This window comes from Theropithecus gelada, chromosome 1, assembly GCF_003255815.1.
Source record: "Theropithecus gelada isolate Dixy chromosome 1, Tgel_1.0, whole genome shotgun sequence".
Taxonomy (NCBI): Eukaryota; Metazoa; Chordata; class Mammalia; order Primates; family Cercopithecidae; genus Theropithecus; species Theropithecus gelada.
This window is the reverse complement of record NC_037668.1, coordinates 154,777,844-154,791,738: the sequence shown is the minus strand read 5'-3', so window position 1 is coordinate 154,791,738 and position 13,895 is coordinate 154,777,844. Positions and strand designations below refer to the sequence as shown.

The 13,895-nt window shown below is 41.8% G+C and overlaps 1 protein-coding gene and 1 pseudogene across 3 annotated transcripts in view; both read right to left on the bottom strand.

The window, feature by feature from the left end:
* KCNH1 (potassium voltage-gated channel subfamily H member 1) overlaps positions 1-13,895 on the bottom strand; it is a 437,701-nt gene that overhangs the window by 166,545 nt on the left and 257,261 nt on the right. The gene's annotated exons all lie outside the window — the stretch shown is intronic.
* Positions 7,727-10,809, bottom strand: LOC112629799 (annotated as a pseudogene). Its single transcript, XR_003120757.1, has one exon. The product of XR_003120757.1 is annotated as an importin-7 pseudogene (transcript).

The window sequence follows — 13,895 nt, the reverse complement described above, 5'->3', positions numbered from 1 at the left end:
ACAGTTTGAGAAATACATTTTTAGGTGATTCCATCCTTGTGTGAGCATCATAGAGTATACTCATATGAACCTAGATGGGATACCTACTATAATCCCAGGCTATGTGGTATAGACTGTTGCTCCTAGGCTACAAACCTGTACGCCTTGTTACTGCACTAAATGCTGTAAGCTGTAATAATACAATGGTAAGTATCTGTGTATCTGCAAATACCTAAACATAGAAAAGACACAGTAAAAATATGGTATTATAACATTTGGGAACCACCATCCTTTACATGGTTTGTTGTTGAGTGAAAGGTTATGTGGCACATGACTGTATTTACTGAGTCCCTGCCTACTACATGCCAGGAATCATGCTAAATGCTGAGGATATTCTGGTGAGCAAATCAGACTTGGCCTTTGCCCCCACACAGTTTAAAGACTAGTAGAAGAGAAAGAGAATAAATAAGGAAACAAATACATATTTACAAATTAGAAGTGTTTGGAAGGATATAAAAAAAAAACCAATGTGCTCAGAAAGAAAGCAAGATGGAGAATGAGGTTTTTCCCCCTCTGGGGGTACAGAAAGCATCTGTAAGGGGAGTATGTGTGAGGGAGGAAGAAAAGCCATCAGAGAATACAGTGGAGAAGGAGGATTCCAGGCTGAAGGAACATCATAGACAAAGGCCCAGAGGGAAGGAGGGACTTAGCATGTTCAAAAGCTCAAAGAAGTTCAAGTGTTTGGAGCTGGGAGCTTGGGAAGCAAGAGGAGGTGGTGCGAGAGAAGGCTGGAGAGGGAGCAGGCAAGCAAAGTAACTAAGTCCTGCAAAGCTGCAGTGCTGGGCCTAGCACATAATAGGCCATCAATCAACATGGGCTGCATGCAAAGGTTTTCTTTGACCAGGAGAATAAATTTTAATTTATAACCTAAATGACTTCTAGGAACCCTGCTATTTTAATGATTCTAGTCCCCAGATTGCTGAGGAAAAAAATTTTAAAGAGCCCCTTGTCCTTTGTGAACCACAAAATAAACAAAACCCCTGTGGAATGAGAATTTCACCCTTAGAGTCCCTACCTCATCCACCAAAGACAAGGAGGCACTATTTAAATAATATTTAGGCAAACATGCTTGGCCCAGGGGAAACAGTAAGTGCTTCTAAAGCTACAAACATTATGTAGGTTACAGGTTAAAATCATTTCATGGTTCCCTTTCTTTCATGAACAAACACTAGTTTTACTAATCAAGAAAAGATGTTAGAATTTCTTAGATATCCCATTAAAAAGACCCATACAGCCAAAGGCAAGGTGGAAATTCTAGGCACAACTATGCCATCTGTTCATGCTCAAAAGATGGGTTTCACATCACATCTTATCTGAGTGGTATGTCCTCTTTTGGTGCCCCTGTCTTCTATTCTTTCCCTAGTTCCAACATTTCCATCATGTGCTAGCTTTTCCAGTGGAAATCAAGCATGAATATAAGGCCACTGAAAAGCTCTACTGAAAAACCACTAAAATGTTCATTTTTCCAAGATAATGTTTGGCAGCCATGGTAAAAAAGTGCAAGAGATTTGTAGTGAGACAGAGCTGGATTCAACCCCCAGTTCTGCCACTTACTGGCCATGTAAACTTTTGTTCCTTTTTGAGTCTCAGTTTCTTTTTCTGTCAAGCAGAGATAACACCTACCTGACGGGGCCTCTGTGGCTTAAAAGGGATCACATCTAAAGCCCCTTACCCACAGTATGGAGCATAGTAGGCACAAAATAACAGAAAGCCAGGTTTGGAAGGTGGTCCAAGTTTGAGATGCAGCAAAGTCCTTGCAGCCAGGACTGCTCCCCAGAGGCTTGGCCACTGAGGCAGATGATAAACAGAGAGAGCTGGAGCTTGTCATGAGAGGCTAACCCTGCTGACTCAACAGTGCCAGACCTTTGCAATGGACCTCAAATCCCCCAGGGAGGAGGGATTTGGGTCCTCCTACAGGAGGACCCAGGGCTCCTGGTGGGCAAGTGCATTCCTTCCCAGGGACAAGGGCACTCTACAGAGCCCAGGCCCAGCCTGACTGGGTGCAACTAACCAGAGAAGCATTTACCTTTAGGAGCTTCAAAAGCCACAACTGCCCCTAGCCCAGGGTCAGAGAAACACAATCCTTGGAAGATTTATCAGGTCTTCCCAGGTCCCTGGTTTGCATCTTTCTTGTCAAATGGATCCACTGTTAGTCCTGTCTTTCTGATCAATACGTTTGTCTAAATTCTGCCTACAGACCCAAACCGTCCTGGTTCAAGTCAGCCCAGTTATCTTCTGCCTCTTGTGAATTATTTGTTAAGCATTTTCAATTCTTCGTCTAGGAGACTGATGACTCCAAATCAGGTGACATTTTAATACCCCTAGCAGTAAAAGCATTTATCTAAGCCAAAAAAAAAAAAAAAAAAGAAACCAAAGTCTTATCTACTGGCATAATGTGTTTATCTCAATGAGATTTATCACATAAATGAAATAAAAGAGTGCCAAAAATCATGTTATTCCAGAAACATTCTTCCCCTAATATTTATAATGGTATGTTAAGTAGGAAAAATTCAGCAAATGATCCATTTAGAGAAAAAGAGCCTTTATATTTGGAATCTACCCATTAACTTAAAATCCACAAATCTTGTTTTATACAATAATGCATTCCTCCCCCCAATCTCAATATATTATCAAGTTATAATGAGAAAGTTTATATCTCATTTCACAGAATAACAAAAATAGAAGGGTTATCCCCTCAACGTATAAATGAGGAAACTGGGACTCAGAGGCCAAATTGCTTCAGATTAACTCAGCTAGTCCAAGAAAAGGGATGAATAATCAAAGCCTAATTCCAGTATGGTCAAAATAAGAAAATAGAGAAAGGTACCTGGAAAATCTACAACCAAAGGCACAGGCTCCCAAAACCTGAATCTACAGAGCCAACTTTTACCCATGGCAGCTTTGGGAGCATCTCTGAAGAGCAGAAATGTGGCAGAACTTATATCTGAAAGGTCTGGAGGCCAGGCTGGAAAGTGGTAGCTGTCCACCAGTTACAACCAGGGGCACCAGTTACAACCTGGGGCTGGCCCATCAATGGTGTGGACATTGTGGCCATGGTTACAGTGACCACCTGAGGAGAAGGGACAAGTCTAGATTCCAGGTGTCTGTCGATTTTTAGGATGTGGTCTTGACCATATTCTCCTCCTACAGGCTGAGAACTAAACATAAAATGGAGCAGGTTAAGTGTATCAAGAACACAGATTTAGCCAGAGAACGCAAATGTTCTGCTAGCACCACGGAGATCTCATATATGTATAGGTACAGAAAACCAGACAATTGACCTTAGCTCTGGCTTGAGCATCATGACAGCCCCTGGGCTGGGAAGTAATAATTCAGACAATAGATGTTTAGCTGATGATAAGTGTCTGGGGCTCACCTCTTAGCCTATCCTTTGCAATTTCTTTTTATTCATTTTAACCTGATATCCCCTGCATACAAATGTTTAGTGATGAAGGAGGGTAATGGCATGAATGTGAGAAAGTTCTGGAAGTTTCCTCCCAAGAGCATCAGCTACAGTTTTATCCACTTCAGAACAAGTAAACATACCCCAGGCCAGAGACATCACCAGTTACAGGCAAAAACACTCATTGACAGCCAGAAGAAGAAACCACAATCAGAGAGAGGGATACTGCAGAAGGGGGATTAAGACACTCTCTCACACAATTTTCTAAGCAAAGAATTTAAAAGACAAGAGACACGACCCCAGCCTTTCTTAAATCCCTTACTATTGACTGTAAGCTTCTAAGCAAAGTTTATTTCCCCTGTGCCTAAATAATACTCCACCCACTCCGGTGGCCAATAGCTCCATCAAAAGTGTAGGCATTGTGGCCATGGCTACAGGGACCACCTGGGGAGAAGAGAGAAGTCCAGGCTGTAGATGTCTGTTGATTTTTAGGATGTGGCCTTGACCATATTCTCCTTCTTTAGGCCTGGAACTAAACATAAAACATAGAGCAGGTAAGTGTATCCAGAATATAGACTGAGCTATAGAGTGCAAAGTTGCTCTGCTAGCACCATGGAGAGCGAAGCCCAGTCTCAGGAGGCTCATGTGTTATTTGGGGTCACCTGCCCTCCCCACTCACCTGCTGCCTTTCTATAGCAGAGTGTCACGACTCAGCTGGGAGTGCTGTGATGGCTTCACACATAGTCAAGGGGGCTGGACATTGCTATTAATATAACCCACTTTTCCCCTTAGTACTTTCTCCCTGCAGTGATTCATTCCACCTGAAAGTACTTGAGCTGTACCTGGGTGGCTCATTTATTTGCAAATAATAATTTCACAAGCATTAAAAAAGTAGGCAATTAGCTTATTCTTAATCTTAATATGCCACCTGGTTAGCAGGTGGTCTCCTGCCCCAAGAAATGATGGAGGCATTCTGGAGTCATCTCTACCTCTTGCTGTACATGTTACTTTGCCTCCATCACCAAGACCCTTTCAAATGTTCCTCCTTAGAAAATCTCAAGTTCTCAACTGAGCTTGTTATAGAAAAAGAGTTACAAACCCTTTGGGCAGCTGCCATCTAAAAACTCTGTTTTCCATATTTAGCTAGAGACCACAGTTTTCACTGAACTCATTCGTAATGTAAGTACCAACCACTCTTTAGAGAAATTTGCTGGAAGGGATGTTTCATGTAGCACTCCCAAACCAGAGCTTGCCTGGAATAATCCCCACTCACATGATGTCAAAAGAGCCAGAAACAGCCCCTGGAAAAACTGACACACCAGTTGCTCTTTGCCCTTCAAATGAGCATTAAGGATAGATTTCTGCTGCTCCTCCCTAACCCCCACCCCAAAACTGCTTCTCCCACTGATTTCTAGGGCAGCTTACCTGAAGGGTGAGGTGATGAGAAAGTTGATCAAGATGAAACATTAAAGCTAAAAAACACAAATGAAGGCAAGGACACTTGTCCAGCCTCTTCTTGCTCATTCTCCAGCTCTGTCTCTGCCATGTGCACAAATCACCCATTTAGGCACATTTTTATCCCAGAATTCTAACTCCTCTCTGTTCAAGCCTTTACGGTGACCACTAGACAGTACCCCCACCCACCCCTACCCTCATGCTAGAACTTCCCGTCAAGATAAACTAATCTTGGTAATGGTTCTTACACAGAGGAGCACATTGGAATCACCGGTAGAGGAGGTATGTTAGAGATATTAGAGAAATTTGCTGGGAGGGATGTTTCATGTAGCACTCCCAAACCAGAGCCCGCCTGGAATAATCCCTACTCACATGATGTCAAAAACAGCCCCTGGAAAAAGCTGAAACATCAGTTGCTCTTTGCCCTTCAAATGAGCATTAAACCCACTATATATGTATCGAGAATATATTTATTATATATATAAATGTACCAAGAATATATATTTTTATATATATATAAATGTATCGAGAATATATTTTTTTATATATATATATACACACACACACACACACACACACACTCATACCTGGTGTTTACTCTGGAGGTGCTCATTTAGTAGGCCTATAATGGAGGTCTTGAATCTAAACCTTTTAGTAGCATCATGGATAAGTTGGATGCCCTCTCAGTTGAGATGCTCTAGCTTAGAGCCTTCCTGGGGGCTTGTGAGAAATACAAAGCCATGAGCCTACCCCATGCCTACTGTGTTAGAATCTGCATGTTAACAAGACCCTCAGGTGATCTGTATGCACATTAAAATCTGAGAAGCACTGGCTTAGAGCACATACAGGTCAATAGGTTACTGTTCACAGCAGCAACCACATGTTTAGTGCTTTATATAATGAAGACTTTACCCTTGTTAAAGGAATTTCAAATATCTGGGAGCTTGATCCTACAGAAGCAGAGAATAAATATGGGAGCCCGAGGCCTTATAGGCACTCTAAAAATCACATCATGAGTCATGGGGACAGATGTCTATTTTGTTTATGCGTAAGGCCGGACCTCTGAATTTTCTTTTCTTTCTGAGACAGGTCTTATTCTGTTTCCCAGGCAACAACAGTTTTCGCGTGGGGGTGGGGGTGAGGGGGGACTGTCTGGTGGTTACTGTAAAGGCTTGAACAGAAAGAAGTCAGGGTGAAAATGTGCCCAAATGGGTGATTTGTCCACATGGCTGAGACAAAGTGCAGTGTTGCAATCTTTTTTTTTCTTAATTATGCATTTTAAACATCAATATGTACATTTGTTTTTACAGTTATAAATTTTCTCATCTGTTTTAGACAACAGCTTGTAATAGTTTTGAATCCATTAAGATGTTGCTTTCAATTTGAAATATTTTGTATATACATGTATATAAAAATAACCCAATGATGACTCATCTGACAGATGTTTAAGATCAATAAAGGCTTATTTTTCAACATGCAGTTAGGAAGAAAGGGAAGCAAGCCAACCTCTCTACACTCTCCTTTGCTGGCTTGTTTTTGCAGTGGTATCAGTAGTGTTTTTGGAGGGAACCACATGCCTTCAGCCTATCTAGTTAAGATCAGATACCACAATCAACAAGAAGGGCAGAAGAGATGGGGAACGGGGAGTGGGTAAGTGTTAAATATCAACTTTTGAAGTGTGCATTTTGTACTCTTTCTAGGTACAGGATTAAAAACAGGCCAATGAGGAAAAAATTGTTATAATTGTTATAAATTGTTATGTTGTTTTAAAACTGCAATCAAATCAAGACATAATAGCTGAATTAAGTTCTTTTAATAGATTGCACATATAGATGTTTAGCCATACTCTTAGATCAACTCTTTAACAGTAGAACTTCATATCCAATTAACATGGTCTAGATACCACCTTTCTTATTTTTTACAGTAAAGTCTGGTATTTAAATACCTACTTCTACACTGACAGCTTTAAGAAAAACAGGACACAGAGGGAGTTGTCATTTTTAGCAGCAATGAAATACCACCAACCCATTTTTACATACCAAATTCAAGTCCCTATCAGAAGTGAGTGGACCACAAAGTCACCGGTACAAAATTGCTAGTTCATTTTTAAATCAATAACTTGAAATTACCCTTGCCCCCAACCCCATTACATCTTTTTCTAAACAGCAAACTTTTTGCTGTTTTATACATAGGCTAGCAGGCTTGTTTCAATATGAAAGTGCTAACTCATTTACAGAGTTTTATAATCAGTTATGTAGTGCTATAATAAATGTCCAATAATCTACATAGGAACAATGATGAGTAAAAATGATGATTGAATAAGGCTATCAAATTACCTTATCTTATTTACATATAAAGAATAGATACCCAATGGTGAGGAAGAGACAGAAATTGAACAAATTCTCACAGGTTTAAAAATTACATCTACCTTTGAGTTTTATACTGTAAATGAGACATTTTAAGTAGCCCATGCCTATTTTTTCCTCAGAAAAAGAAAAGTTGCCTTCATGACATCCCCTCTTGTGTCAGATTTCCACAGTGTCACTTTGAAGCTTCAGAGTCAGGATCTTACTTTCTTCAAAAAATAAAGAAAATACACCCCCTAAGGTACCTCCAATCCTCCCCACCCCCAAAATCCCGCCGGTTTCTTTTCCAGTGCCAGGTTGCATGGTCAGGTCCTATCTCCCGGGATTATTGTTGTGATTTTTTTTTTCTGTCCATCTATTGATCATTAGTTTAGAATAGATAACATGAACCGGTTCTGGAACCACTGCTAGGAGGAACACAAGCCCTTCACTACAATCACACAGCAGGAAAGAAAGAGATAAATCAATTCATCCCTGGTGCTGGGCCTCCAAAATTGAAAGAATTTGGCACAACTGGAGCACTGAATTTGTATCCTCTGTGCGTCTCAATCATTTTGGATTCATGGGCTGCTCTTCTTTGATCAGCCAGAGTTGCTACGTCTGTAACTATTTTCTTTGTTCTTCATTCAGACCATGAGTCAGAGACTGATACCACACAGGATTATGATTTTGAATAGTCTGAAAGATAGCTTTAAATATCTGATACTCAACAACAGGGTTATCTTCGTCATCAATGACTGTGGAATAGCCTTCCTGAGCAGTTTCTTCAGCATCATCTTCTTCCCAATTTTCATCATCTCCATCTTCACCTGCCTGCTTAGCCAGAATCTCCAAATGTTCTTTCTCGTCTTTATCAATATCATCTTCATCACTCCCCAGTTCCTCGGTTTCATCATCATATTCAGCTTCATCATTATCACTGTCATTTTTGGACAAAAGAGCATGGCAGGCATATGCTCTTTTCAATTCATTCAATAAAAGGATAAAAGCTGGCAAAATCTGTCCAGAAACCTGATTCAAACCTTGGAGTGTCTGTTCCATATCAATAAGAGCACAGAGACTAAGACCACACATATTTCTGTCATGACGCCTCAAGAAACAGTCAACATCATTAAGCCACTGTCTCATAAAATTATTTGTAACTGGTTCAACATTATTAGGGAAGTGAAGATTTTCTAAGGTATTGAGTAATAGGTATGCATTATAATGCAAAGCTGCAATTGCAACTTGCAGACATATAGTTCAAAGTTCACTTGTCTTAACCTCTCGTCAGTCTTTCTAAGGCTGCTTGCACGAATAAGGGAATGCACTGGTCAATGTTACGCCCTTTGCACTGCAGAATGATGACCTCTAACAATTTTGCCACATGACACTCTGCATCTTCTCCTGCAACTCCTGTAAGAACCTTTTTGCACATACTGTATATCATTTCAAGATACTTGGTATCAGACAGAAGTGTCTTGCTAAGAACTGTTACATAATTATAAAGGAGCGGCACCATATCTGTAAAGTAATCAAAGCCATCTTGCTGAAAGACTTCAAATACAAGGGGTGGTAGCTGCCACATTTGTGGAGACATTTGTTGACATGTCAGGCTACACGCTAAAGAGAATATCTCCTCATAGGATTCTGAGACATGCTGTTGTAAAACAGTACCAATGACCTGTAAGCAGATTCCCTCAAGCTGTTGGGTTATCTCTTTATGATCTTCAACTACAACTAAGAAGTGTGTCAGCTATATTCAGAATTCCCATAGCAGTAACTGCTTTGTCATCACTACCTTCTTTATCAGGCCCGATCTGGATTACTTGGCTAAATGTCATTGCCAACTATTGTGTCATTTCTACTGCAACAAGAGTAACTTCTTCACTATTTTCACAGATCATTTTCCAAATTACATTGGTAAGGTCATCATTTTCTGTTTCTCTTATAATATGAAGAAGAGCCTGCATTACACGTCTGATGAATGGTGTGATATATTCTTTAAATTTTTCTTGATTGCTGATCAATACTTGAAAGACAATGGCAGCTTCCACTTTCACAGGCATGTCTCTATCATCAATCAGACATCTTCTTGTTAGCTCTAAAGCTGTCTGAAGGTTCTGATCACTTTTGAACTTTACTTCACAAAAATAGTGAAGCACCCAGCAAGCCCTTGCTCTCATAGCCTAGTTCACTGCTGAAGAGAAAGAATACATGATTCTGCAACATGTATTCCATCTGATCTTTATAGATCTTCTTCTTCAGAAGTATTTCAGCTCAAGACCCAATCATATGCAGGGCTCCATCTGTTTTTCAAAGGTCAGCATTTGGTTCTGTAAGAATCCGGTAACAAAATCCCAGAGTCTTTTGAAGTACCTGTTTCCTCTTACTACAGGCTGTAAACAAAAGCTTCTGGGCAGCAGTGGTAAAAGAAATGAAATCTTCACACACATCAAACTTCATGCGTATATATTCGTAAGGGTCTTCTTCCCGAAGTTCCTCATCAGCATCTGTATAACACATCAATGGAAAAATAACATCTTGGATAATGCCTTGTATATGGGGTTTCAGATTCTTCCAGGTGAGAGCATGAGACACTCCTTGATTAATAGAATTTAATGTCTGTTGTAAAACTTGAGGAACCATATATTGCTTCTCCTTGTATTGTTATAACACCTTTAATAAAACTTGCTGGACACCAACAACAAATGCCTTCAGAAATACTTCAGCCAACTTACTATACTCCTAGGAAACATTGCCAGGGCTTTCATATCTTTCAAAAAGTCTTGCTAAAATATGTAAGGCCCACTTCTTGCATTTTCACTATGGTAACTCAGGTCGATCGTCTTCTTCAATTCGAAGTGTTTCAGTCTTCAAAATTTCTATCCATTCTGTCAGGTTCTGTTGGTTTGTCAGTTCCAGTGGCAGTATATGCTGAATAAGAGCATAGAAGATCTTGAATATTTGTTTCTGGATGATGACAGACTGATCAGACTGGTCAGAAAGAAGCTGGATAAAATGATCCTTTAGAACTGGCAGAAAATGCTGCATTGCTGCTACTAATGGACTCCACTCCTCTAGTTTTTTATACTCATAATTTTTCCAAGCTGATAAAGGCAAAGAAGAATTCCTAGCCAACAAGCACTGTTATCGTACTGAAGATAAAAGCCAATTTTGTCCACAATGGCTGTCCAGCAGCTTGGATAATCATGTTTGATGATGTGATGAATGCATGTAGTAAGCTGTACCCTGATGAGCTCAGGAGAATGGATAATGGCTTCTACAATATTTTCTCAAATACAATGGCAATCTTCTTCTGGAATAGTATAAGGGGATATATACCCTTGTGCTGTTTCTCGACCAAGCCAATACTGTGTTATATTTTTCAAATACGTAACACCTGCCTGTCTCACAGGTAAATCCAGTTGTTCCAAAAGTAATCTGGAGTAGCAGTGAGACAAAATTCAGAGACTTGTGTGTTTCATTGAGCTGGCGCTCCAAGGTCTCTCGCAGGGCTGGGTCCATGGTGCCCTGCAGGGCCTCAATAATGGTGTTGGGGTCCATCGCAGCACAGACTCAGTCAAACCCGGGGCTTCGGTGCTACTGGGCCAGGAAGAGTGCTACTCACTGCACACATGGACCTGCCGCAGCAGCAACTGGCGCAAAAGGGCAGTGGTGCAATCTTAACTCACTGCAACCTTGAACTCCTGGGCTCAAGTGATCCTCCCACCTCAGCCTCCCAAGTAGCTGGGACTGCAGGCTCATGCTACCATGCCAAGCTGACTTTGTGTTGTTGTAGAGATAGGGTCTCACTAAGTTGCCCGGGCTGGTCTCATACTCCTGGTCTCAAGCAATCATCCTCCCTCAGCCTCCCAAAGTGCTGGATTTACAAGCCTGAGTCACCATGCGTGGCCAATATTTTCAACAGTTAGAGGCAGGAATGAAAAACAATTCCTTTTTGCTCTGCTCAAAATAAGTATTTGTGAGCATCCACTTAAGAGTTACTGTGCTAGATGCTGGACATACAAATAGAAATAAGACCCAGTTCCTGCTCTTGTGGAAAGGGCAACATTAGAGAAATGTTCAGGAAATGGAGCAAAGGCCCTTATCTCAGCTTAAGGAAGTCTTAGCTCACTATTGTTTGGCTGAATCTCAAAAATGTACAAACCAATAGGAGTGTCCCCTTCTTCCCCACAGATTCCCTGAAGCCAGTGAACTGTATGGCAGGAAAACCAAATACTAACTGTGATTTGCCCTGTCCTAGAAGGCAAGAGAAGGGACTTCAGGGCATGCATGTCAAGTTAGGCTTTGATGACTTGTGTTAGAAGGTTCAGGAAGAAAGAAGCATCACTTATCCCCTATGAAAAACAGGAATGGCCAAGAGACCTTCCTTGAATCCATGAAGAGCTTCCAAAAGGAAAAATTTTAAGTTTAGGGATGATAAGGAGCAGAAAGGCTTGGTCTGCTTTACCTGGTGAGCCTATCAATGTACCCATCAAGCACATGCTCGTTACCCAGCAGAGTGTTGGGCACTAGGGGGTGAAGGAGGATGGAATCTAAGATTACTTCTAGCTCTGAAAACCTCAAGACCATCTAGGTTAGGCTCTTCATTTTACAAAAGACAAAGTGCAGACCCAGAATAGGCCTTATCCAAAATCACATTACTAGCTCTTGAGTACAGGATTACTAGCAGGCTGCAATCTGGGAAGATGGCTGAAGTACACTCGACACCATATAAAACTCCAGCATCAGTACTTTGGGCAACATGTAGTCACCAGAGGTTTCTGAGCTGGTGACCAGCTTAGTCAAAACCACTTTCCCCCTTGATAATAGTAAATGCCATTTCCAGTTAAGTTACAGATGACAGATTTTAAGTAATGTTTCCATGTCTATGTGTGAGATCTGAATGGTACCTCCATTACTGGCATTACATTTTATTCCTCAACCCTCCTCTTCACAGCTCTTATTAGGAAAGCAGGGAAAGTCAGGTGATGAGGCCCACAGGAGCTGTGCCTTGCCAGTGTTCCCTCATGAAAGGCTGCAGCCAGAACTGTGTCCTTCCTTCTTGATTCAGGTCTCTATGCTTAACTTGTTCACCCTCTGTTCCAGAGCATTAGGTGCTCCAAGTGAAGTACTTTTGAATTCTGTCAACCCTGACCTCTCCCCTGTCATGTAGAAAGGCCTCAAGTGGTAGTTTCTGGGGCTACTGATCATACAAGCACATGCACCCTTCTCAGGAGAGGGAAATTAGAAAACTTGCTAACTAGAGGTGCCATGGCAGGTGCCAACTGGATCAGTGCAGGATGGAATAGCACATTCCAGAGAGCCTCATGAGTCCACTGCTAAGGGTAGAGCTAATTTACAAGAAACATGCAGAGGGTTTGGCTGGATCCCCTCTGATACTAACTGAGCCCAGCTCTCATATGCCTATGGCATGGAACGGATGGTGCTGGGGCAGGCTTCCCTCAGCCTGACAGCAGAGCAGCTGTCTCTACTATTGAGCCAGGTGTGACCCCAGAATGCCGTCTCTACCCCCTCAGCATGGTAGCAATGCCATGGCAGTGAGGATGTGGGGAATGAGGAGCAGCTTAGGGGAGACTAAGGCATTGCAGGGCTGAGGTCCACTATGCAGCTCCAGGTCCCCCTACCACGCTCCTTCAAGAACGGAGTTGGTAGTAAAAGATTATCACCAAGTTCCTCTCAACTCAGCAAAACAAGTGGGGAAGTGAGAAAAGAAAGGAGGAGGAAGATAGCTTCCTGTGCTGTGAGGACTAATTGCAAGCAAAACGTGTGTCAGCTGCCACTGCACACAGTAAACACTCAATGGATGGTAACCTTAAGGGTTTGGGCTGCAGCTTTAGTGCCCAAATCCTATGCCTATGGAGGGACTGAGGTACTTGGACAACAACAATCAAGGCAGGTGGAGAAAATCCTGGTTTTGATTGTACCAAAACAAATCACCTCACCCTTAGCAGAGTAAGACAACTAGCATTTTACCATGTTCACTGATTCTGAGCATGAGAAATTTAGAAAAGGCCCAGCAGGATGGCTTGTCTCTGTTTCTTGACATCTGGAGCCTCATTCAGAAAGATTCAAAGATGGGGTAACTTAATTGGAATCATCTATGAGCCATAACTGGTGGTTGACCCATGCTGTCAGCTATAACCTGAAGCTGTAAGCTGGAACACCCATACATGGCCCTTCCATGTGGCTGTGTGAGTTTCTTTACAGAATGGTAGCTGGGTTCCTTTTTTTTTTTCTTTTTTTCTTTTTTTTTCTTTTTTTTTTGAGATGGAGTCTTGCTCTCTCTCTCAGTCTGGAGTGCAGTGGCGCAATCTCGGTTCACTGCAAGCTCCGCCTCCCAGGTTTACACTGTTCTCCTGCCTTAGCCTCCCAAGTAGCTGGGACTACAGGCGCCCGCCAACATGCCCGGCTAATTTTTTGTATTTTTTAGTAGAGACAGGGTTTCACCGTGTTAGCCAGGATGGTCTCAATCTCCTGACCTTGTGATCCACCTGCCTCAGCCTCCCAAATGCTGGGATTACAGGCATGAGCCACTGCGCCCGGCCGGTAGTTGGGTTATAAGAGTAGGTGTCCCAAATAAATCACGCAGAATCTGTATGACCTTTGATGACTTAGTCTATCACTAT